The 24869-nt window shown below is 34.7% G+C and overlaps 1 long non-coding RNA gene and 1 other non-coding gene across 2 annotated transcripts; both read left to right on the forward strand.

Annotated features, from left to right (window-relative positions):
* Positions 1–13545: 13545 nt before the first annotated feature.
* Positions 13546–13652, forward strand: LOC140965331 (small nucleolar RNA R71). Its single transcript, XR_012173025.1, has one exon. It is a non-coding gene; the product is annotated as a small nucleolar RNA R71 (small nucleolar RNA).
* Positions 13653–22985: 9333 nt separating this feature from the next.
* Positions 22986–24015, forward strand: LOC140965106 (uncharacterized). Its single transcript, XR_012172963.1, has 3 exons — positions 22986–23224; positions 23306–23409; positions 23798–24015. It is a non-coding gene; the product is annotated as an uncharacterized lncRNA (long non-coding RNA).
* The last annotated feature ends 854 nt before the right edge of the window (positions 24016–24869 follow it).

Genomic DNA, 24869 nt, shown 5'->3' on the forward strand with positions numbered 1-24869 from the left:
TCATGTTGAAATTGCCACCATAGTTTAAGAAGTTCATTTTGCACGTACCCACTAGAATGCGTATCAAGAACCTCTAGAAAATTATCCAAAGGCTCTTTACTCAGACCATTCTTAATGAATAAAATTTTATCTTCTCTATTAATTGATGTCATTCCAACATTTTTGCATTTCCCCTTACAAGTCCAACTTGCATATTTATGATAGCCACCTATACGTTTAGCTCTTCGCTTTTTGGCATATGTGCTTTTACCAAATCTTGGCATATGTCTTATTATTATTTCACTTGCTTCCCCAACCAATCGGACTTTTGCTTCAATTATCAAACGGACATCATTCGGTATGCCATGTAACATCATCAACCTTAGTCGCTCACATCAAGCTTTATAAATTTTTTTCAACGCATTATCAGGTAAACAAGCAAAATATTTACGAAGATTCACAATATAAGCGTCCATATTATTATTTATATTTCAATTATTTTTGGGAAACTGAAGAAACCGACTTAAACAATCACGGAGTACCGTTATCCGCCACTTAACCGGAAAATGAACTAGAATTTGCAAAAGCAAAATGAAAATATCAAACAACTATTGTGGATCATATAAAGACATAAACTCATCATTAAGAATTTCATTTTCTATAAACGGCTTAAGTATTTGCCAATTAACTTTAAACACGTCATTATTTTTAGGATTTTCAATATCAACAACACCATGAGGATAAACAAATTTAACTATAAATGGTCCTGACCATCTCGATCTTAGTTTTCCTGAAAATAAATGCAAGCATGAATTATAAAGTAAAACTTTTTGTCCAATTTCAAATGACTTTCTCATAATATTTTAATCATGAAAGGCTTTAGTTTTATCTTTATAAATCTTTGAATTTTCATATGCATCGTTTCTTAATTCTTCAAGTTCATTTAATTGCAATTTTCTTAATTTAGATGCATCATCTAAATTAATATTAAAAGCTTTAATTGCCCAATAAGCTTTATGTTCAAGTTCAACCAGTAAATGACAATGCTTGCCAAAAACTAACCTATATGGTGACATCCCTATGATGTTTTAAATGCAGTTCTATATGTCCATAATGCATCAATTAATCTTAAAGACCAATCTTTTCGATTTGGATTAACTATTTTTTCTAAAATTTGTTTTATTTCTCTATTTGCGAGTTCAAATTGACCATTACTTTGAGGATGATATGGGGTAGAAACTTTATGTGTAATACCATATTTTCTTAATAAAGAAGAAAATGATTTATTTATAAAATGACTTCCTCCATAACTAATTATTGCTCTAGGTATTCCAAATCGGATAAAAATATTTTCTTTTAAAAATTTTATAACAACTTTATGATCATTAGTTCTACATGCAATTGCTTCAATCCATTTTGAAACATAATCAACAGCGACTAAAATGTATGTATATCCAAAAGATAATGGAAATGGACCCATAAAATCTATCTCCCAACTATCAAATATTTCAATAATTATGATTGGATTTAAAGGCATCATGTTTTGTTTTTAAATTGATCCCACCTTCTGACAGTTTTCACAAGATTTGCAAAATAAATGTCTATCTTTGAATAAAGACGGCCAATAAAATCCACATTGTAAGATTTTTGTAGCTGTTTTATTGGATGAAAAATGACTTCCACATGCTTCAGAATAAAAAAATTTAATAACATTACTTACTTCATTGTCGTGTATGCATAGTCGAAAAATTTGGTCAGGACAATACTTAAACAAGTAAGGATCATCCCAATAAAATTTTTTAACTTCTATCAAGAATTTATTATTATCCTGTGAATTCCAATGAGAAGGCATTTTATTTGTCACAATAAAATTTACAATGTTAGCAAACCATGGCATAACAGTAGCATAAAACAACTGATCATCAAAATTTTCATTTATTGGTTTTTCATTATGAGATGATTCAGTCATTATTCTAGATAAATGATCAGCTACGATATTCTATTTTCCATTTTTATCTTTAATTATAATATCAAATTCTTGTAACAGTAAGATCCACCGTATTAATCTTGGCTTAGCATCTTGTTTATGTGATAAATATTTTACGGCAGAAAGATCTGTGTAAACAATAGTAGTAGAACCAATTAAATAAGATCGAAACTTATCTAATGCAAATACTGCTGAAAGTAATTCTTTTTTAGTAGTTGAATAATTTATTTGGACACTATTTAAGGTTGTACTAGCATAATAGATTGCATAAGGTTTTCCTTCTTTTCTTTATCCTAACACAGCTCTATAGCATAATCACTTGCATCACACATTAATTCAAATGGTAAAGACCAATATGGAGGTTGTAAAATAGGTGATGTAATTAAAAGATTAATTATTTTTTTAAAAGCATTTTCACATTTTTGAGTCCATTCAAATTGTGTATCTTTTGTTAAAAGATTTGAAATTGGTTTAGATATTATGCTGAAATTTTTTATAAACCTTCTATAAAATCCTGCATGACCCAAGAATGATCGAACTTCTTTGACCGTTTTTGGTGATGTTAAATTAGCAATAACATCAATTTTGGCTTTATCAACTTCAATTTCCTATTTCAGATATCACATGTCCTCAAAAAATCCCAGATTTAACCATATAATGACATTTTTCTCAATTTAAAACAAGATTTTTTTCTTCACAACTTTTTGATACTTCTTCTAGGTTTTTAAGACAATTTTCAAATGAGTTTCCAAAAACAGTTATATCATCCATAAAAACTTCTACAAATTCATCAATCATATCATTGAAAATACTTAACATGCATCTTTGAAAAGTAGCCGGAGCATTACATAAACCATATGGCATTATTTTAAATGCAAAAGTTCCAAAAAGACAAGTGAAAGTTGTTTTTCTGGATCTTGTAATGATATAAATATTTGATAATATCCCGAATACCCATCAAGAAAAAACAGTAATAAGAATTACCTGCGAATTTTTCTAGAATTTGATCTAAAAATGGTAGTGGGAAATGATCTTTTCTAGTTGCATCATTTAATTTTCTATAATCAATACACATACGCCAACTTGATGGAATTCTAGCTTGTAATAATTCTCCCTTTTCATTTTTTTATAACAGTGATACCTGATTTTTTTGGTACTACTTGTGTTGGACTTACTCATTTACTATCTGAGATTGGATAGATAATGTAAAGGCCCGTATTTCGTATTCATATTTTTGCGGAATTATTAATACGAAATACGGGCCTTTACAGTTGGTGTCAGAGCCTATGATCTTGTAAAGGGTTGTACTACTACTACTCTCGAGAAGCTCATGAAGTCACGTCTTCGGTCTGTAAGTTTTACGATTACACATTTTGTTTAAAGCATGAAATATTTTTACATCATGATTACATGAAATATTTTATGTCAAGATTACGATTATGTAGTATTTATTTAAATTTAAATAAAATAGTGGAATTATGCATGTTAGTTACGTATGGGCTATATATGGAACAGTATGCCTCCTAGACGCCAGGTTGGACGCCCGAGAGGTGGTGGTGAGCATCGTCATGAGGACGGTGAGGGTCAGAGGCAAGAGAGACAGGGACCTCCACCCCCTCCACCAGACATGAACGCCCAGATGTTAGCTGGGATGACTCAGTTCTTCGCGCATTTTGCGGGGAACAACGCTGTGGCAGCATGACAGACGGGGCATGAAGCTGTCTGTGAGCGGTTCATGAAGATGAGGCCGAAAGAGTTCTCAGGGACGATAGATCCTTTGGTTGCAGAGGGCTGGATTAAATCCCTTGAGGTTATTTTCGAGTTCATGGGGCTCGAAGATGGAGATAGGGTTCGTTGTGCGACTTATCTGTTTGGAGGAGACGCTCGCCTGTGGTGGGAAGGAGCATCTATAGCTTTGGATTTGACTACTTTGAGCTGGACGCGCTTCACCGAGGTATTCTACTCTAAATATTTTACTGACGAGGTGCGTCCAGGTTGACCAGGGAGTTTATGACCCTGAGGCAAGGAGACACGACTGTTACGGAGTTTATCCGTAAATTTGAGAGGGGTTGTCACTTTGTACCCCTAATTGCAAATGACGCTGGTGCAAAATTGAGGCATTTTATGGATGGTCTGCGGCCGATCTTGCGCCGTGATGTTAGGGTGGCTGGCCCTACTACCTATGATGTTGCTGTTTCCAGAGCTCTAGCGGCAGAGCAATACCAGAATGATATTGAGCGCGATCGCCAGGGTAAACGACCATTTCAGGCACCACACCATCCTCCCCAGCAGCATCATCAGAATAAGAGACCTTTCCACGGTCCACCCAGGAACAAAGGGCAGCAGCAGTAGCAGCAGCAACAGGGACGGGCGGTCCTGAGGACAGTGGAGTATCCAGTCTGTGCCAAGTGCTCACGTCGTCATGCTGGGACTTGTATGTATGGTTCGGGAAAGTGTTACAAATGTGGTAGTACAGACCACATATTGAAGAATTGTCCTCAGAAGAATCTGCCTACCCAAGGCAGAGTTTTTGCTCTCCATGCTGCGGAGACTAAACCAGATACGATGCTCATGACTGGTATCCTAAATCTTTAAGTTGTATTTGAAGTTTAATGTTTTGGGTTAAGATTTTGAACTTAGAATTTATGATAGGATTGCATGTTCTAATCAGTGTTATTCACGGAAATTTAGGTTAGGAGAACTTTGACCTTTGCATGTCTATAAGCATAGTTCTTGTAAAACTATTGGGTTTAGCATGATATTCCAATCTTTCAGGGAGAATCTTTATAGCCGGTTCAGCTACGAAAGCCTTGATAGATTTAGGGGCTACTCATTCATTCATTTCAGAAACATTTGCAAATTTTCTCAAGATCAAGACAATTGGACTAGACATAGCGTATTCAGTAGCATTGCCTTCTGGAGAGGAGATGACAGCTACTAATGTGATCCGAGACATAGACCTCGAACTTCATGGTAATCTCGTTTATGCGGATCTTATCGTGCTACCGATGCCCGAGTTTGATATCATTCTGGGTATGGACTGCTTTTGAGGAACAGAGTTTTGATTGAATTCCAGCGGAGATCTGTTCTAGTTCGACCGCCTGGGATGCAACAATTCTTATTCGAGCCAGACAGGTATTTTAATTTACCGCGTATGATATCTTGTGTCCAGGCTAGGAAGCTCATTCATAGAGGGTGCCGAGCATTTTTAGCTACTCTTGTATCTGTTCCTGAGAAGCCCAAACAGTCAGCATCCGATGTTCCTGTTTCAAAGACTTTCTAGATGTTTTTCCTGATGACGTCACTGGTTTACCACCTGTGCGAGAGGTGGAATTCTCTATTGAGCTTATGCCAGGTACCGCGCCGATCTCAAAGGCACCGTACCGATTAGCACCGACAGAGGTGGCAGAACTCAAGAAGCAGATTCAGGAACTTCTTGACAAGGAGTTCATTCGCCCGAGTTTTTCTCCATGGGACGCGCCAGTCTTATTTGTGAAGAAGAAGGATGGGTCGATGAGGCTTTGCATTGATTATCGGGAGTTGAACAAAGTTACAGTGAAGAACAAATACCCACTCCCGAGGATTGAAGATTTATTTGATCAGTTGCAGGGAGCTTCAGTATTCTCCAAGATTGATCTGCGTTCTGGTTATCATCAGCTGAGAGTGAGAGACGCCGATGTTCTCAAGACTGCTTTTAGGACTCGTTATGGTCACTTCGAGTTCCTTGTGATGCCGTTCGGTTTGACGAATGCGCCAGCGATCTTCATGGATCTCATGAATCGCATATTCCAGCCGTATCTTGATCAGTTCGTGATAGTATTCATAGACGATATTCTCGTCTACTTAAAGAATCAAGAGGATCACAACAGACATCTAACCACAGTACTGCAGACCTTGCAAAAGCACAAGCTATTCGCGAAGTTCGACAAGTGCGAGTTCTGGTTAGAGAAAGTGGCGTTCTTAGGCCACGTCGTTTCTAACAATGGTATTGAGGTAGACCCCGCGAAAGTTGCAGCAGTCAGAGATTGGGTTGTGCCGCAAAATGCATCAGAGATCCGTAGTTTCCTTGGGCTAGCAGGGTACTATCGGAAGTTTATTCGGGGATTCTCCTCCATCGCAGTTCCACTCACGTCATTGACAAATAAGAATGTTAATTATGTGTGGAGCGAGGAATGTCAGAAGAGCTTCGATACATTAAAGCAAGCTCTTATTTCAGCACCAGTGTTGGCCATGCCTTCAGGACCCGGAGATTTTGTTCTGTATACCGATGCTTCGAAACTCGGGTTAGGCGCAGTGTTGATGCAACATGGGAAGGTGATAGCATATGCTTCTCGTCAGTTGAAGATTCATGAGAAGAATTATCCTACCCATGATCTAGAGTTTGCAGCCGTAGTATTCGCATTGAAGATTTGGAGGCATTATTTGTACGGAGAGAAGTGCCAGATCTTTACTGATCACAAAAGTCTCAAATATTTCTTTACGCGGAAAGAGTTGAATATGCGGCAGAGGCGTTGGTTGGAGCTAGTGAAGGACTATGACTGTGACATTAGCTATCATCCTGGTAAAGCTAATGTAGTTGCGGATGCGTTGAGCAGGAAAGTCGCAGAGATGGCTCATTTGATGGTTTCGAGACCTCTTCAGTTTGAGATACAGAGGTTTGATCTAGAGACATATCCTCACGGTAGAGTTCCTCGTCTATCTACTTTGACGATCCAGTCTTCTCTCCTAGACTGTATTCGCAGTGGGCAATTAGCAGACGAGCAGTTGGCTAAGTGGAAACAGAGAGATGAAGCCAAGGGCAGTATCTTGTACACAGTTAGAGACGGTATTGTCAGATATCGAGACAGAATGTGGGTTCCAAGCAGCGATTCTATTCGAGAGGATATCTTATCTGAGGCTCGTATGTCGTCATACTCTATTCATCCGGGGAGTACGAAGATGCACAAAGATCTGCAGTTATTATATTGGTGGCCAGGAATGAAAAATGATATCAGATGTTTCGTATCCGAGTTTCTGAGCTGTCAGCTAGTGAAAGCGGAACATCAGAGACCAGCAGGTATGCTCAAGCCTCTTCCTATTCCCGAGTGGAAGTGGGAGAATGTTACCATGGATTTTGTTATCGGATTGCCGAAGTCAGTCAGAGGATCGAATGCTATATCACCGTGATTGTAGATCGTCTTACGAAATCAGCTCATTTCTTGCCTATTAAGACGACTTTCTCCATGATGCAGTATGCAGAGTTATATATTCGGGAGATCGTTAGACTTCATGGTATTCCCGTTTCTATCGTGTCTGATCGAGATCCTAGATTCACTTCATCATTTTGGAAGAATCTACATTCAGCTATGGGTACGAAGTTGTTGTTTAGCACAGCTTTTCACCCCCAGACAGATGGTCAGTCCGAGAGAGTTATCCAGATTTTGGAGGATCTTCTTCGTGCATGTGTTCTTGATTTCTCAGGGAGTTGGGAATCAAAGCTACTATTGGTGGAGTTTACCTATAACAACAGTTTTCAATCGTCTATAGGTATGGCTCCATATGAAGCACTGTACGGTCGTAAGTGTAGATCACCTATTCATTGGGATGAAGTAGGGGAGAGAGCAGAATTGGGTCCGGAGATTGTGCAGCAGGCTGCTGATGTAGTAGTCAAGATCTGTGATAGGATGAGGACTGCTCAGAGTAGACAGAAGATTTATGCGGATCAGAGGAGGAGAGATCTGGAGTTTGCTGTTGGTGATCATGTTTTCGTGAAGATAGCACCGATGAAAGGTGTCATGCGGTTCGGGAAGAAAGGAAAGCTCAGTCCGAGATTCATCGGACCATTGGAGATCCTTGACAGAGTTGGGACGTTAGCTTACCGTGTTGCTCTTCCGCCGAATCTGGCCGGGGTACACAACGTCTTTCACGTCTCCATGTTGAGGAAGTATCTGGCGAATCCATCGCATGTCTTGAACTTTGAACCGTTGCAGCTCACTCCGACCTTGTCATATGAGGAAAGACCGGTGCAAATCTTGGACAGACAGGAGAAAAAGCTTCGGAACAAAATAGTCAAGCTTGTGATAGTCAAATGGCTAAATCATTCGGAGGAGGAAGCTACGTGGGAATCTGAGCCGGAGATGAGGAGTCGTTATCCCGAGTTATTCGGTAAGTTTTAATTTCGGGGACGAAATTCTTTTAAGGGAGGTAGAGTTGTAAAACCCAAAAGTCAGATTACGTATAAGCCATGCATAATTGCCATTATTTAAATTAAATATGAATTTTATAAATATAAGAAGCGTTTAATTCATTTTATAATTGTTAAGTTATGATTATTTATTTTAAAAGTAGATGTTTAGTTTTACCTTTTCAGGATAAATACGCGAAGCCGGACCGGAGTTGGGAGATTTGAGATAAGATTAATAATAATAAAATAATCCTAAATATAATTTAAGTTAAGGAATAATTTAATTTAAAGAAATAGGATATTTTAGGATTAATTAAATTAATTAGAGCTAAGTTAATAAATAAGTTCTTTAGGTTAATATTTAATTAAAGCTTAAATTAAAATGTGTAAACAAATGAGGATGAATTAATCTAGGTATAATATATTCAAGAAATTAAACATAACATTTAAATAATTAAATTTTAAATCATGCAATGCCATGCAAGAGTTTAGTCTAAATAAATTTGTTAATTCACTAAAATGTTCAATGGGTGTTAAAACCTTAAGAAGTTAAAATACAAGATTTAAAGCAATAATATACCATGCAATTTAAAAATAATTTTGACTCAAAATTTAATATATTTCCAAGAGTTTATAACTCTCCATTCAAACCACTCCTAATTGCACATTATGGAGTATTCATTTCTCATTTTAATTCTTTAATTAGTAATAAGAATTCAAACACAATAATACTCCTTAATTCTTCCTCAATCCAAGGTGCTAGCCAATAAAAGAATACGTGTAGCAAGAATAAGAACAAAAGCAACGGCAGCTAAGGGAAAGGAAAACATTTCAAAAACTATTCAAATCCTTCACTTGTAACTCCCATTTTAATGTATGTTATGGCACCTTTAACACTACTTGTAACATTCATTTTCCTGACCTACATATCCTACACCCAGATGCTCGAATATATCAGAAGTAAACAGCTGATAAAATCGTGAATTAACAACAAGAATGAGAGAATAAGAACAGATACAGCAAGGTTGAAGAAACAATTCAAATTCTCACTTGTAACTCTCAACTAAGTGCACTTCATTACCCATTTAACACCTCCTATAATACTCATCTCTATTTCTAGCAAACACACTCCATTACCTTTGAAATTACAGAAAAGAACAACAGCTAAAAACCGTGCAACAACAGCTGAATTAGAAAGGAAAGAGATCCAACTCCGTGACGTCGCTCGTATTCGTCGTATTGATTTGTTTTTGACAAAACAAATTCCAGGCATGTATATGTTGTTTCTTTTCTCTTCAATCAAGGCCTATAGATATTTTAAAATATTATATGTTCAAGATTCATGAGGCAAAACGAAATTTGACAGCAACAATTTTGGAAAAAAAAAAATAAAATCTGCACAGGTTCTCTCCATTGGCTTATGTCTTCGTTTGAGATGTTTCTTGTGGTTTCAGGATGTGGTTCGTTTCCAGGCAACCTGGGCTGCTTCTAGACATAATTTATATTGTGTTAGAGTGCTTTTGGTTCAATTGTTTCGGTCCATACACTTAAGAACAAAGAAATGACAGCAAGTTCTTCATAGGTGCAGAATTGAATCACGTTTTTTTTTTCTCTTGGTTGGTTAAGGAGTGAGTTCGGACCATGGCTGTCTTAAGGACCATAGCCATGGTTAGAACCCTTCTTTATTATGTCTAGGACGTGACCAAATCATCTTTTCAAAGCTTGTTTCATGGATCCCTCAAATTTTTACCGCAACTTGACAAGTGCTCTTCAGTTTTAAAAATCTGATTTTTGGTGTGAGTATATTTCGGTTTTGAGAGGTTGGATGAATTGTGGTTGGAACGACACAAGACAATAGAACAATTCAATACATGTCACTACACAGAATTTTGTGTCCTCGGTAGAAGCTTGGTAATGTCCTGAGTTTTTGCTTGGGTTGTGGTTGGCTTTTAGCCCTTAGCCATGGTCCAAGCCATGCCTTAGGATGTTAGTAAGAGTCCTTGGGCGGTGGTTCAAGCCCATAGTCATTAATATCAGAATTTTTACTACAAACACACAAGCTGCTACTGCTGCCTTTTCGACAGCAGCTTTGGGTCACGGTTTTGGTGGTGGTTTGAGTTCTTGGTTGGCTTGTAGCTCATGGCCTTAGACTGGACACTACCTTAATGAGTTAGGAAAGTCTTGTTTTTGGCCGTTTGCGATTTGCTCGAGTTTAGAGGTCGTACGAGAATTTACGGTGAAAGGTGCCAAAATGACTCTCGAAAGAGTGTTTTATGTTTTTGAGTTCCATTCACCTATTTTCATGTTTTACAGTCCTTGTGCATATTTTTCAGTATGTTTGGGGTATTTTTAATGATGGTTAAACGTCGGTTTAATGTTGGTTCGGGTTGGTACATGCCATGATTAAAAATCAAGTTGTTGGTCCAAATCGTCTCGTTTTTGGTTCAATTGTCAAGTTTTGGGCAAGTTAAGATTTATTGCATGTGTCACATACTAGTAGTAAGTCGCAGCAAGCCTGGGAACGATCCAACTCATCCGGTAAAAATAAGGTTATAGTTATATTACGTGCATAAAAATATAAAATGTTTATTTTTGAGATATATGCGATATGTCTTGTGGCCACCTTACGCTTATGGGTTTGGAAGTCGGTATGCGCAACCGAGGACCTCTCCACCCGGTGACTTACGACCGGTTATGATTATGTATGGGTACGGACATCCAGTCCAAGGGCTGTGATTGATCTATACCGCCCAGTATACTGTGGTTTAGTCTGATCAGGCGCTTACGTTATGTTATGGGCCACTTGCTTAGAAACATTATCTCTACCAGAAAATTATGATATGACATGACAGAGCTCTATTGAGCAAAGCTTTTACGTATGATTTTCAGATATGCACGTAGTTATAGTTATTCATGATACGATTTTCACCATGCGCTTTACGATACTATATTTTTACGTTGCATGCGATTTAATGATATATTTACTTGTTATTCACGATATATACATGTTGAGTCTTTAGACTCACTAGACTTGATTGTTGTAGGTATTGATGAGGTCGAGACCGCGGGCGGAGACCAGTGAGCGATCTTGGGACAGCAGTAGTAAACCCGAGGACCTCATGATTTAATTTATGCACCTTTTATCATTCAAACTCGATTTTAACATGTTGGAATATTTTTAACTTGTTGTTTGAATTACAATGTTGACTTCCGCTGTTATTTTAAAGTTAAAATTATTTACATGATTGGGCAAGTTATTTATTTATTTATAAAAATTTTAATAATTCTGCAAAATTATGAATACGAAATACAGGCCTTTACAGATAATTTCAGCATCTAAAAGTTTTAGTACTTCATTCTTAACAACTTCCTTCATATGTGAATTTAACCTTCTTTGTGGTTGTTGATATGTTTTAGCATTTTCTTCCAAGTGAATTCTATGTAAGCAAATTAAAGGATTTATACCTTTTATATCTTTCAATGTCCATCCAATTGTATTTTTATATTTTTTAAGTAATTTAATTAAATCTTTTTCTTGATTTGGTAGAAGAGTGGAAGAAATTACAACAGAAAATATTTTATTTTCACCAAGAAATACATATTTCAATTCTAATGGTAAAACTTTTAATTCAAATTTTGTATTATCATCTTCTTTAAAATTATTTTCAGACTCAAAAATTTCTATTGAAAAAACTTCAGATTGTTGATTTAAGTTTTCTTCCTGTATATTTTCTTCCACAATTGTTTCTATTTCATTTTCATTTATACTTGGTTGTTTACATAAATTGAACACATTAAGTTCTAGAGTCATATTTCCAAAAGACAATTTCATTATTCCATTTCAACAATTAATTAAAGCATTTGAAGTTACTAGAAATGGTCGTCCCAATACTACTGAAATTTCGTTATGTACTTCTATTGGTTGTGTATCCAAAACAATAAAATCTACATGATATATAAATTTATCAAATTGAACCAACACATCCTCTATAATATCTCTAGCTATTTTGATTGACCTATCCGCTAGTAAAAGAGTAACAGAAGTGGGTTTTAATTCTCCTAAATTAAATTTTTCATAAACTGAATAAGGAAGTAAATTCACACTTGCTCCCAAATCTAACAAAGCTTTTTTAATTTTATTTTCTCCAATAATACATGAAATTATTGGACAACCAAGATCTTTATATTTTAAACTAGAATTGTTTTGAAGAATAGAACTTACTTGTTCAGCCAAGAATGCTTACTTCTTCACATGAAATTGTCTCTTCACAGTACATAAGTCTATTAAAAATTTTGTATAGGAAGGTACTTGTTTAATAGCATCTAATAATGGAATATTTATCTTTACTTGTTCAAAAACTTCATAGATATCAGAATCATTTTTTTGTTTTTTATGATTTGTTGATGCATGAGGAAATGGTGGAGATTTATTTGATTCATTTACTATTTCAGATGATTTATCATTCAACATATTATTTTTAGAATTTAAGGTATCATCATTCTCAAAAGTATCAGAATTATCATCCTTACTCTTTGAATTTAAATGATCCTTGTTTTCATTACTATATGGACATTAACTATTTTACCTCTTCTGAGGGTAATAATAGATTTTATTGGATCAATTTTATCATTATTTAATTCTTGATTTTGATTTTTAAGATTAGGTTTAGATTGAGATGGAAATTTTCTTTTTTCATGAATATTAAGAGCAGATGCAAATTTTGCAAGAGTTTCTTTCAAATTCCTCATAGATTTACTGTTTTAATATTGATAGACTCTTGCTTTTGGATAAATGCATGAATTACATCTTCAAAGTTTTTTCTTGGAGGTGTAACATATGTAATATAACCTTGATAATTTTGGTTATTTTGAAAATGTTCTTGTGAAGGTTGTGCATTATTTTCATTCCTCCAACTAAAATTAGGATGATTTTTCCATCTAGGATTAAATGATTGTGAAAAAGGATCTATTATTGGTTTTTATAATTGTTAACATAATTTGCTTGTTCATGGAGACATTCTTTAAATGAAGGTAATGTTGGACAATCTTTTGTTGAATGACCATGTGTATCACATATATGACAAACAATTTCTTGAATACTTTTTAATTGACCACTCTTTTTCATTTCTAATGACTCAATTTTTTTTGCTAAAGATGCAAGTTTAGCTTGAATATTTATATCATCTTTAAGATTATAGATGTCCCCCCATTTGTTGAATTATTGATTTTAGTTGTTGGTGGTCCTATTGTACATATATTATCCCAATTTTGAGCATTTTCTGCTAATGAATCCAAATATTCCCTAGCTTCATTTGGGTTTTTATCTTCAAAAGTTCCATCACACATGAATTCTATCATTTCACTATCTTTAGGTATTAGACCTTCATAAAAGTGAGAAACTATTCTCCATGTTTCAAAACCATGATGTGGACGTGTATTAAGTAATTCTTTATATCTATCCCAACATTGATAAAATATTTCTCCATGTTTTTGAGAAAAAGTAGTTGTCTTTTAAAAGAGTTTGTTCTATGGGAAGGGAAAAACTTTTTTAGAAATTGTTGTTGCATTTCTTCCCATGAACTTATTGAACTCGATCTCAAATTTTGTAGACATGTTTTAGCTTTATCTTTTAAAGAAAAAGGGAAAAGCTTTAATCGAAATATATCCATGCTACAATTTTGATCATTATAAGTGTTACAAACTTCATCAAATTCTCGTAGTTGTAAATATGGATTTTCAGAATCTAAGCCATGAAAATTTGATAAAAGTTAAATATTTTGAGGTTTAAAGTTGAAATTAGGCTACATAGGAGGAAAAACTAAACAAGATGGGGCACTAGTTCTAATAGGATTCATATGGTGCCTAAGTGTTCTTAATTGATCATGTTCTTGATTATTATATTATTATTATTATTATTATCATTATTATCATTATTATTATTATCATCTTGATTATTTGAATTATCATCCCTGTTTTACTTATTTTCAGAGATTCGAGGCAGTCTACCACTTTTTTTACGACTCCAAATACTCATACAAGTAAAAACAACACAATAATTATAAATTAACTATAAATAACAAATATAAACTTAATTTATACCTCTCTGGCAACGGCGTCAAAAATTTGCTACTACTTAAATTATAATTCATCCAAGTGTAAGTTGTCTGCAAGTGATATATTTCGTAAGTATGATATCGATCCACAGAGAGGTTCTTTAAGTTTAAATTTATTAATTTATAAATTATCAAATACAAGAATGAAGTTTACAAATTATAAATTTTGTCAAGGTTCAAGGATTTATTCTTGGTTTATATAATATTATTTAACTAAAAGTAGAGCAAAGGAAACCACCATAATTAATGGTTCAATGAAAAAAAAATTAAATTTTTAAACATATACATAATATAATATAGTTTCCGCTATAAAAAATATCGAATTAACTGATATTTTATATATGGTACCTATGATTATATATATAACTGTATAAATATAAAATTACATAAAATAAATGTTAAATTAAATCATTATATTTCATTTAGAACAACCGACAGAGTCACGCTATTGCCTAAATGATATATATGATTTAATAAGTTAGTTGTGGTAAAGTAAAAGTTAGTTGCGGTAAATTAAAAGTTAGACTCGAAAAATAAAAGTTAGTTACGGGAAAGTAAAAGTTAGTTGCAGTAAAGTAAAAGTTAGATGCGGGAAAGTAAATGTTAGATTGTTAGAAGTTAGTATTAGATCATAATATTTCATTTAGAACAACCGGCAGAGCCACGCTATCGTCTAAATGAAATATATGATATAATTATATATATATATAATAATAATTGATGAAATATTTATTGTATCAAAATTAAGCAACAAATCAAGAAAACCACTAAATGGTATCAAGCATTTGATGTAAATTGATAACAACAAATAATTCATTTTTATACCTACAATAAAAAGAAGTTAGCTAAATAAAAATATAGAAAGAATATACAAAATATAAACAATCTTACTTCACCAAGAATTCATCATCTTCACCTTGACATAATAGATTTAGCTTACCATGAGCTTACTTTTGATTCACACTAAAATCCTCACTCATAGTTGGGAAAGAATATATATTAAACTTAGAAATTTTATACACACAAACTATATTTTACAATGGGATATGATGATTCTCAAACTAGCACAAGGCTTCTATTTATAGACTAAATGAGAGAAAGGGTCAAAAATTTAATTAATGTCATGTAGTGGTAATTGTAGTTTTTGTCTCCTCCAACTTCAATTCCATGGCTCTTCTTTCAATGCTATGTTCCATGACTTTAATCTCAGAGATTGGACTTTATTCAAAACAGCAAACATGTAGGACATTGCATGTAGATGAATTTGGCAACTTGGTTCACCTCATTTGGTTAAATATTGAATTATTTATGATTTATTTACTATAAGCTGGTCATAGTAAAAGTAAATATGTCCTCCTTTTGATATTTTCACAATTTGATCATTTTAATGAACTTTTTAGGCAATCATGTCATCTGCAAAGTTGTAGATAATTTCTCAAGAATTCCAAACATGTTTGAATCACCTCCATTTGAATTTTGTAGCTTGAGTTATCAATATTTTACCAACACGTAGAAAACCTGAAAATAAAACATATTTAGTAAGACATTTAAATATAAACAAACAATACTAAAATAACATAATTTTATAACTTTAATGAAACTTAAAATTTTAAAATACAAGTTTTAACATATAATAAATTATAAATTTTAAGTTTCATCATTCGTAATCTTGATTTCGATGTTAAAAAAAACTTGTTATTTTTTGTTACTAATAATCTACCTTAGTGTGCAGAAGCTAGGATCAGTCATGAGCTGTTTACGTCGCAAACTGAAGACCCGACTGATCGCACAAACTGAATCAGTCTAACTGTTACGTCAATTGAGCAGTCCAGCTGATTGTCCAGTTGATAGGTGGTGAAGCAGGAGAACCTCAGAAGCCTGGCCAGCCGAAGGAGTGATCAACTGATGAAGAAACTTAGCTAATTAGTTCAATTGAATGAGAGTGAAATCAGTTCAACTGACGAGTCAACTGATTTCACCAGCCTAACTGAAGATCAGTTCAGCTGATTAGTTCGAAACATCAGTCAGAATCTTTCATTTGTAGATTAAGACAAGCTCTTTCTAGTGGATTCCAGCTATACACAAAGGTACAAAGACATTGTCGAGTCAAAGGACAATAATGGACGTTGCATCAGAGCATTAAAGACAAAAAGTTTCAGAAGGGCAGTCGGAAAGTCGAGACACAAAGTCCAAGAAACGAATTCAAGATGCAACGGATACAATAATTTAGTCTCTTTGTACGATCATTTTTTCCCGCCTATATAAAGAGATGATCAGTGAAGACTCAATATACAGAGATAAGAAGCTTCAGCACAAACACGAAAGAAAAAAAGGGCACGCACATTGCAAATCAGCTTTCAGAAGTAATTAGCTCAGAGGGACACTTCAACGTATTATCAACTTAGTTTATAAGCTTATCTCCCTCAGTGTGTGAGAACTTCCTTGTTCAGTTCTCACACACAAACACTCTCACCACCACTCAAATACAGTCTTGCACAAAGATGTTAAACTTGTGTATGTAGTCTTTGACACATAGATGTTAAAGAAGTGTTGGCTGAAAGGTGCTGCCTTTAGTCGTAGCTAGGAGTTCAGTTTAGGCAGTAGTGTAAGTCTTAGCTGAGTGGGTTTGTAAAAGTAGTTGTATAAATTAAATTCTTTTTGTGGATCATACCCGTGGAGGTAGAAGGAGTGACGTAAGAGCAGTTGAAGTTTCCGAACATCCATAAATATATCTTGTGTATTTAACTGATTAACTGCTATTTTCAAACTATTTGGATCAGTTAGAGTATCCGTCAGTTCAGTTGTCACCATAACTGAACTGGTGAGTGAAAAAACTAATCTACCTTTTTTCAGTTATCCAGTTTACTTAAGCTAAAATATTTTCTAATATAACAGTCCTCTTCACGAAGGATTACTTCGAGTTTCTTCTGCTTGGCTTTAAACTAAACTCGATTTAATCATCGGTGTTAACATTCTTAGAACACGAGCTATTGCAGCTCATTGGAGAATATAGTGTTCGAAATGCCTTCAAAGGCACTAGCACACTCCATCCTTCAATTGATATCAGAGCTAGTTGTTCTAAGAAGAACAAAAGAAAACTGGGTTTTAAAATTTGTTACTTTAAAATAGTGTTAAAAGATATTTAAAAGTATTTCATACAATTTTCAAAACTATTTGAAAATATTTATATATCGCTCTTTAGCAAAGAGTTGAGAGGATTGGTTCTGCAACTAACGTTGTAGCCACTTTTCTAGATTCTTAGCTTTGGGGTTTAATCCACCTACAGCGGACTGAGAATCATGTGCAAAGATGCATAGCTAAATTGCTCGCTGAACAAGATTTTAGTTGCAAGCCTACCAAGTCAGCTGTTCCTCAGACGAAACTCATTCATGTTGGGATGTTGATTGATTTAATCACCAGCTGAATTCTACGTGAACCTAGTCAGAGTCTGCTCGACCAGTTGAGTAAGCACAGAGGTCAAGTTCAAAGTAGTTTAACTCGTTTCTCTAGCAAATTGAACTCACAACCGATGCAACATTTCAAGCATTCAAGACAACTAGCTGATGGTATATCCAGTTCTGTCACTTAAACCGACTGATATCTGATGTTGTTTAAAATATGCTATTGTTGTAGCAAGTTTTCTTTTATGTACTCAAATGTAAATACAAGGAAATGTATTTAAATAAACATCATGTTTATTCAGCTGTGTTTTGTTGTGACTGAATGGATATTTCCAGATTTCTTGTCTACGATGCTTGAATGATTATAACTTCTGAATGAATGATTAGATAAGTATCTTTCAAATACGGGTTTTTATTCAGTATCTGAGGGGGAGTTTTTCTTTTACCCTCACTGAGAATCATGTGCAAAGATGCACAGCTAAATTGCTCGCTGAACAAGATTTTAGTTGCAAGCCTACCAGGTCAGCTGTTCCTCAGACGAAACTCATCCATGTTGGGATGTTGATCGATTTAATCACCAGCTGAATTCCACGTGAGCCTAGTCAGAGTCTGCTCGACCAGTTGAGTAGGCACAGAGGTCAAGTTCAAAGAAGTTTAACTCGTTTCTCTAGCAAATTGAACTCACAACCGATGCAACATTTCAAGCAGTCAAGACAACCAGCTGATGGTATATCCAGTTCTGTCACATAAACCAACTGATATCTGATGTTGTTTAAAATATGCTATTGTTGTAGCAAGTTTTCCTATATGTACTCAAATGTAAATACAAGGAAATTTATTTAAATAACCATCATGTTTATTCAGCTGTGTTTCGTTGTGACTGAATGGATATTTCCGGATTTCTTGTCTACGATGCTTGAATGATTATAACCTCTGAATGAATGATTAGATAAGTATCTTTCAAATACGTGTTTTTATTCAGCATCTGAGGGGGAGTTTTTCTTTTACCCTTAAACTGAAAAAAATCTTTTTGTTTAATCAATTTTAAAATTCAGTTGTTGGGAAGAATTTTTCTTTTCGTCAACTGAAAAGTGCTTTCTTAAATTTTTTTTTGTTTTCAATTCAGTTTTGAAAAGGGAGTTTTTCTTTTATCCTCTATCTCTAAATGATTTTCAAAACTTTTTTAATTCAGTTCTTGAGGGGGAGCTTTTAACAATGTTTGAATGTACTAACCCTTGAACTGAATATAATGTGCTTAACTGCTCAAGTTTAGTGATCATAAAAATGGGGGAGATTGTTGGAACTTTTCAAGTTCGCAATCTTTATTTTTATGTTAACAAAACTTTTTATTTTGTGTTATTAATAATCTACCTTAGTGTGCAGAAGCTAGGATCAGCCACGATCTGTTTACATCGCAAACTGAAGACCCAACTGATCGCACAAACTGAATCAGTCTAACTGTTACGTCAATTAAGTAGTCCAGCTGATTGTCCAGTTGATAGGTGGTTCAGAAGAAGAACCTCAGAAGCCTGGCCAACCGAAGGAGTGTTCAACTGATGAAGAAACCCAGCTGATCAGTTCAACTGAACGAGAGTAAAATTAGTTCAGCTGACGAGTCAACTGATTTCACCAGCCCAACTGAAGATCAGTTCAGCTGACTAGTTCGAAGCATTAGTCAGAATCTTTCAGTTGTAGATTAAGACAAGCTCTTTCTAGTGGATTCCAGCTATACACAAAGGTACAAAGCCATTGTCCAGTCAAAGAACAATAATGGACGTTGCATCAGAGCTTTAAAGACAAAACGTTTCAGAAGGGCATTCGAAAAGTCGAGACACAAAGTCCAAAAAATGAATTCAAGATGCTACGGATACAATAATTGAGTCTCTCTGTACGATCAGCTTTCCCGCCTATATAAAGAGAAGATCAGTGAAGACTCAATAAACAGAGATAAGAAGCTTCAACGCAAACACGGGAGAAAAGAAAGGGCACGCAAATTACGAATAAGCTTTCAGAAGCAATTAGCCCAGAGGGACACTTCAACGTGTTATCAGCTTAGTGTATAAGCTTATCTCCCTCAGTGTGTGAGAACATCCTTGTTCAGTTCTCAAACACAAACACTCTCACCACCTTTCAAATACAGTCTTGCACAAAGATGTTAAACTTGTGTATGTAGTCTTTGACACATAGACGTTAAAGAAGTGTTGGCTGAAAGAGGCTGCCTTCAGTCGTAGCTAGGAATTCAGTTTAGGTGGTAGTGGAAGTCGTAGCTGAGTGGGTTTGTAAAAGTAGTTGTATAAATCAAAGTTTTCTTGTTGATCATACCCGTGGAGGTAGAAGGAATGACGTAGGAGCAGTTGAAGTCTCCGAACATCCATAAACATATCTTGTGTATTTAACTGATTAACTGCTATTTTCAAAATGTTTGGATCAGTTAGAGTATCCGTCAGTTCAGTTGTCACCATAACTGAACTGATGAATGCAAAAACTAATCTACCCTTTTTCAGGTATTCAGTTTACATAAGTTAAAATGCTTTCTAATATAACAGTCCTCTTCACGAAGGATTACTTCGAGTTTCTTCCGCTTGGTTTTAAACTAAACTCGATTTAATTAATCGGTGTTAACATTCTTAGAACACGAGCTATTGCAGCTCATTGGAGAATATAGTGTTCGAAATACCTTCAAAGGCACTAGCATACTCTATCATTCTGTCAAGAACGTGAAATTTTACATCTAGGGGTAAAACGGTAATTTTACACCTAAAAATTAGTAAACATCATGGCAGTGTCCCGAATGCTGTTTTATGTGCTAATATGATTATTTTCAATGGTCATGGATGTTTATGGAATTTTATATGTTAAAACGATTATTTTAAATGTTTATGAAATTTTATATGTTTAGAGATTTTTATGTCAAGATATTTATTTTAAATGTTTATAATTTAATATGTCAATATGTTATTTTAAATGATTTGATGTTAAAATGTTATTTTAAATGTTTATGGATATTTATATGTTAAAATTTTATTTTAAAATGTTTATAGATTTTATGATTTAATATGGACATTTAAAAGATATGTTGCGTGCTTGGTTTAAAAGAAAAACGTTATATGCATGTTTAAATTTTATAAAGTGATGAAAATATGAAATGTTGAAGGAGGTGAAGTAATTGTGACTAATACGATGATATGTTGGAGATATCGTAAGGGTGACGGTCCCAGTGGGAGCCTGACGATCGTATTTCCTTGGATACGAATATGTATACGATGATATGTTAATACGTAAGGCCAAGGCTCAGTTGACCGGTGAGAGTGTTGCTGATGTCCCTGCTGCCCAGTACTGTGGTTACATGTAGATGGATCCATCACCTAACACGTAGACGTAGATGAACACGAAAGTGACAATTAACGATCTGAATTCAACGAAAAGGAAATAGGAATACATATATGTTGATGATAATATGTATATGAATATGTTGAAGATGATATGTAAATGTTTATGTTTAAAGTTTATGCATGTCATGAAAATGCTATTTTTACGTAAAAGTATTTTCACTGTTGCTTGTGGTTTTATACGTATTATTTGGTATCAAAAATATGATGTTTTGAGTCTTTAAACTCACTATGTGTGATTGATGCAGGTAAGTGTGATAATAATGTTGAGGGAGGCATGGATGCCTGATTTGACTGGACTGGAGGTGCACATGACCCGAGGACCAGCTCTTCTACTTTCTGCATTTAAGTTTATGATTTACATTAAAGATTTTACGACTATTTATTTATGCTTTTTGATAGATTTTTTAGAGGTTTAGTATGGACAATACTTTTTCAAATTTATTGCTTTTTAGGTTGGTAAAACATTTTACGATTTTATATTTTGAGTTATTTCTTTGGATTTTAAAATATTAGTTGGTTGATTTATTTTTAAATGGTGTCAAAATATTTTATATATTTTGTAAGGGTTCGGCCGAAACCATGAGAGGCTATAAAAAAAATTTCTAGTACTTTTTAAGCAATAAGAATAGCTGACGTTTCAGTATGTGATCGGTATATGTAGTACTTGTTATCAAGATTATAGTGTGTTGAGTCTTTCGACTTACTAGGTGTGATTGATGCATGTGTTTATGATAATAATGTTAAGGAGTTCTTGATGGTTGGCTTTGCTGGACTGAAGGTGCACATTACCCGAGGACCGACGCTAGTTTTCCGCACTAGTTTTTTATTGTAAGATTATGTTAAAGATATTTTTACAACTACTTATTTATTTTATGAGTGGTTTTGAGATGTTATAGTATGTGTTATACTTTTCAAATAATGTTTTTAGGTTGGGTAAAACGTTTTACGATTTTGTGCTTCAAACTATTTTCCTTTGGATTTTTAAAGGTTATATTATTGTTTATTTTTAAAATGATGTCAAGGTATTTTAAAGTTTATATATGTATATTTCAAATTATGGAGATTAAGGAGAAAAAAAAATTCTAGTACTTTTTAAGAAAACGAGTAGTGGACGTTTCAAAAAATGTTAAGCAACTAGGTTACCAGTGATCAAAGTCGTGTCTGGCTCTGCTTCTACCTCATCGGCATGCATGCATAAGCTCTGCTAGCCGTTGGTCTTTTCTTCTTTGGGCAATCAATATTGTAACGTCCCAGATTCGAAGAATCTCCTCACTGTACCAAGACGAGTCTTTCCAGCGTGCTTATGTCCTCACTCATACTCACCCTAGGAAACTTTCCAGGGGGTCACACATCCCAGAATTGCCTCAAGTCAAGCACTCTTAACCTTGGAGTTCTTATGTGATAAGCTATCAAAAAGAAGATGCATCTTCATAATATGAGTAGTACCTATCAAATCTTTTAAGCATTCCTCAACTGCACAGTCTCATGCATGAACAGTTTTTGAATCCCTCTCCTTCTGGGGTAAATCGGTTCATCATGTTTCTTTCGCCTAGAAGTTTGTAAGGAGCCGCTCATTGTCCGTGCAACTTCATGGCACCTGCAATCACCCCCGCCTTCTGCGGTCCCGGGTCTCACATGTGTATATATGTAAGACCCTTAAATTTATTATCTGTTAATTTGGTATAATTTGAATAATTATCGAGTTGATTAATTGAAGTAATTAATTATGCCATTATGCCAAATAAATTTAGAAAGAATGTTAAAATTATGTATTTTTAATATCGGAGAATTTAAACGATAAAAAATACATTTAGAGTTTAAATAACACATGAGAGAAAAAATTAAGTGCATAATAGGGATAAATGGACATGAATTAATATTTTTAGTAACTATTAATTTGAAATGAATACATATACACGCAAAATTACCTGTTAGAGAAGCAACAAATAAAATAAGGAGAAAAGAAAAGGCTCAAATCGTGAACCCTTCTTCCACCTTCCGAGGCCACTTTCCCTCTCCCGATTTCCGACCGTGCAACCTCTAGAATCCGGTCAGATACCACTGTGGTGTGCGACTAAGATCTGGGAGAGGTTGCTAGGGACTGAAATTGAAGAAAACATAGCTCCATGGAGTAGATCAAGCCCTTTTCTTGAGGCATTGTTTCTGCCCGATTATTGGTCCTATTTCTGGTAAGTTTTGTTTCGATTTATTTGTTTGTTTCATGGTGTGTTAGCTAAGGATTATAAGTCTTTGTGTAACCCTGTTTTCAGTCATATTCTAGCCAAGAATTGAGCTTCTCCAGTGAGTTTTCCGATGAATTTCCGCCATAGTATTATCGCGAGACCACCTTTGTTCGATCTTACTACTATTCCCGGTATTAACAAGCTCAAATTCCAGCTTTGTTTCGTTTTAGGGGCTGCCCATTTTTGGGTTTTTACCCATCTTGATTTAATTCGTTTTCGTCTATTGAAATGAGTTATATTGACGTATACATCGGGTTTTTATTATAGGTTCGATCGTTTGAAAGCTTCCAGAATGAAATTAAAATTATCAGATTTAATTTGTGAAGTGTAGATTTATTTCCAGATTTATTGGAAATAAATTCGTATTGGTGAAATATTGGGACAAAATTCTAGTAATTAAATCGTAAAGTTTGATTTTTAGTAAATAAATCAACTTTAGTAATTTTTGGGAAATAAATTTATTATTTTATCTTTGTTGACTAATTGTGGCCTTATTAGGAATTTTAACTTATTTGTCAGGCTTAGAAGATCAAAGTTGAGCTTGTTGTTGTTCAAAATAGGTTTAAGTATGTTACAGTTCAGTAACATACGATGGTAACGTATAAATTATGTTTTAGACATATTTATGTTTTGTCGTTTTTAATGTTATTATGTGGAGTTATATAAGTTGTTAAATGCCTTGATGATTTCATGTACAATTATTTGACATATTGTATGATATTTAGTACATGGCATGATATTATGACATTCATGTTGAGCCCTATCATTCTTGTGATCCATTTCTCTTGTTATATTGTATTCCTAGCACACGTGGTTATTTCGGGATAAGCTGGCGATTTTCGAGTCGAGTTATCCCTGATATTGAAATTATGGTTGTCTATTTCTTGATGCATTTTACCGGGCCAGATATGTGCTTCATGGGAATACTAGAGACTGGACTGATAGTCCTCGGGTTGTATGATATGCACACTTTTAAGAGCAAATAATTTAAGTGGGGCGCCAAAATGATTTCCGACGTAGTCACTCCGACGCTTAAGTCATTCGAGTTTTTACGCAAAGAAAGTTCGATATAGAGAGTATATATTGAGTGCTTGCGAAATGTGTTTTGTGAATAGAATGTCTTATGATCAAGTAAATCCGGGTATTTATAGGGGAGATGTCAAGGATGGCCTTGTTTTCAGTGTTCAGCCGCTCCTCATGGCAGGATGGATGCTTATACCCTGCTCCCTGACATTGTCACACCTGGGACTTAGCATTTCCAGCTATCCCGAAGTGCTCGGGTAGCGATCGTGATGTGAGAACATAGACAGGATCCCTGATCTGTTAAGTATTCTTAAATTGCTCGGGCTAAGCTGAGAATCCTGGCTTACTGAGCATGCATTGTCTGATCATCCAGGAAAGGTTTACTAAAGAATTTATTTACATGGGCTTGTTCTTACCCGGCTTCCCCTATCTTTCCGATCTATCCCATGCCCTAGATCCAGGATGACCCAGGCATTTACCAGGGTATCATGTACAATAACTGTCCATGTTGGGTAGAGCAATCGAAACGTAATGTTTGACCTGTTGTATGGTTTAAAAAGATTCGAGT

This window comes from Primulina huaijiensis, chromosome 18 (assembly GCF_012295235.1).
Source record: "Primulina huaijiensis isolate GDHJ02 chromosome 18, ASM1229523v2, whole genome shotgun sequence".
In the NCBI taxonomy this organism is placed as follows: Eukaryota; Viridiplantae; Streptophyta; class Magnoliopsida; order Lamiales; family Gesneriaceae; genus Primulina; species Primulina huaijiensis.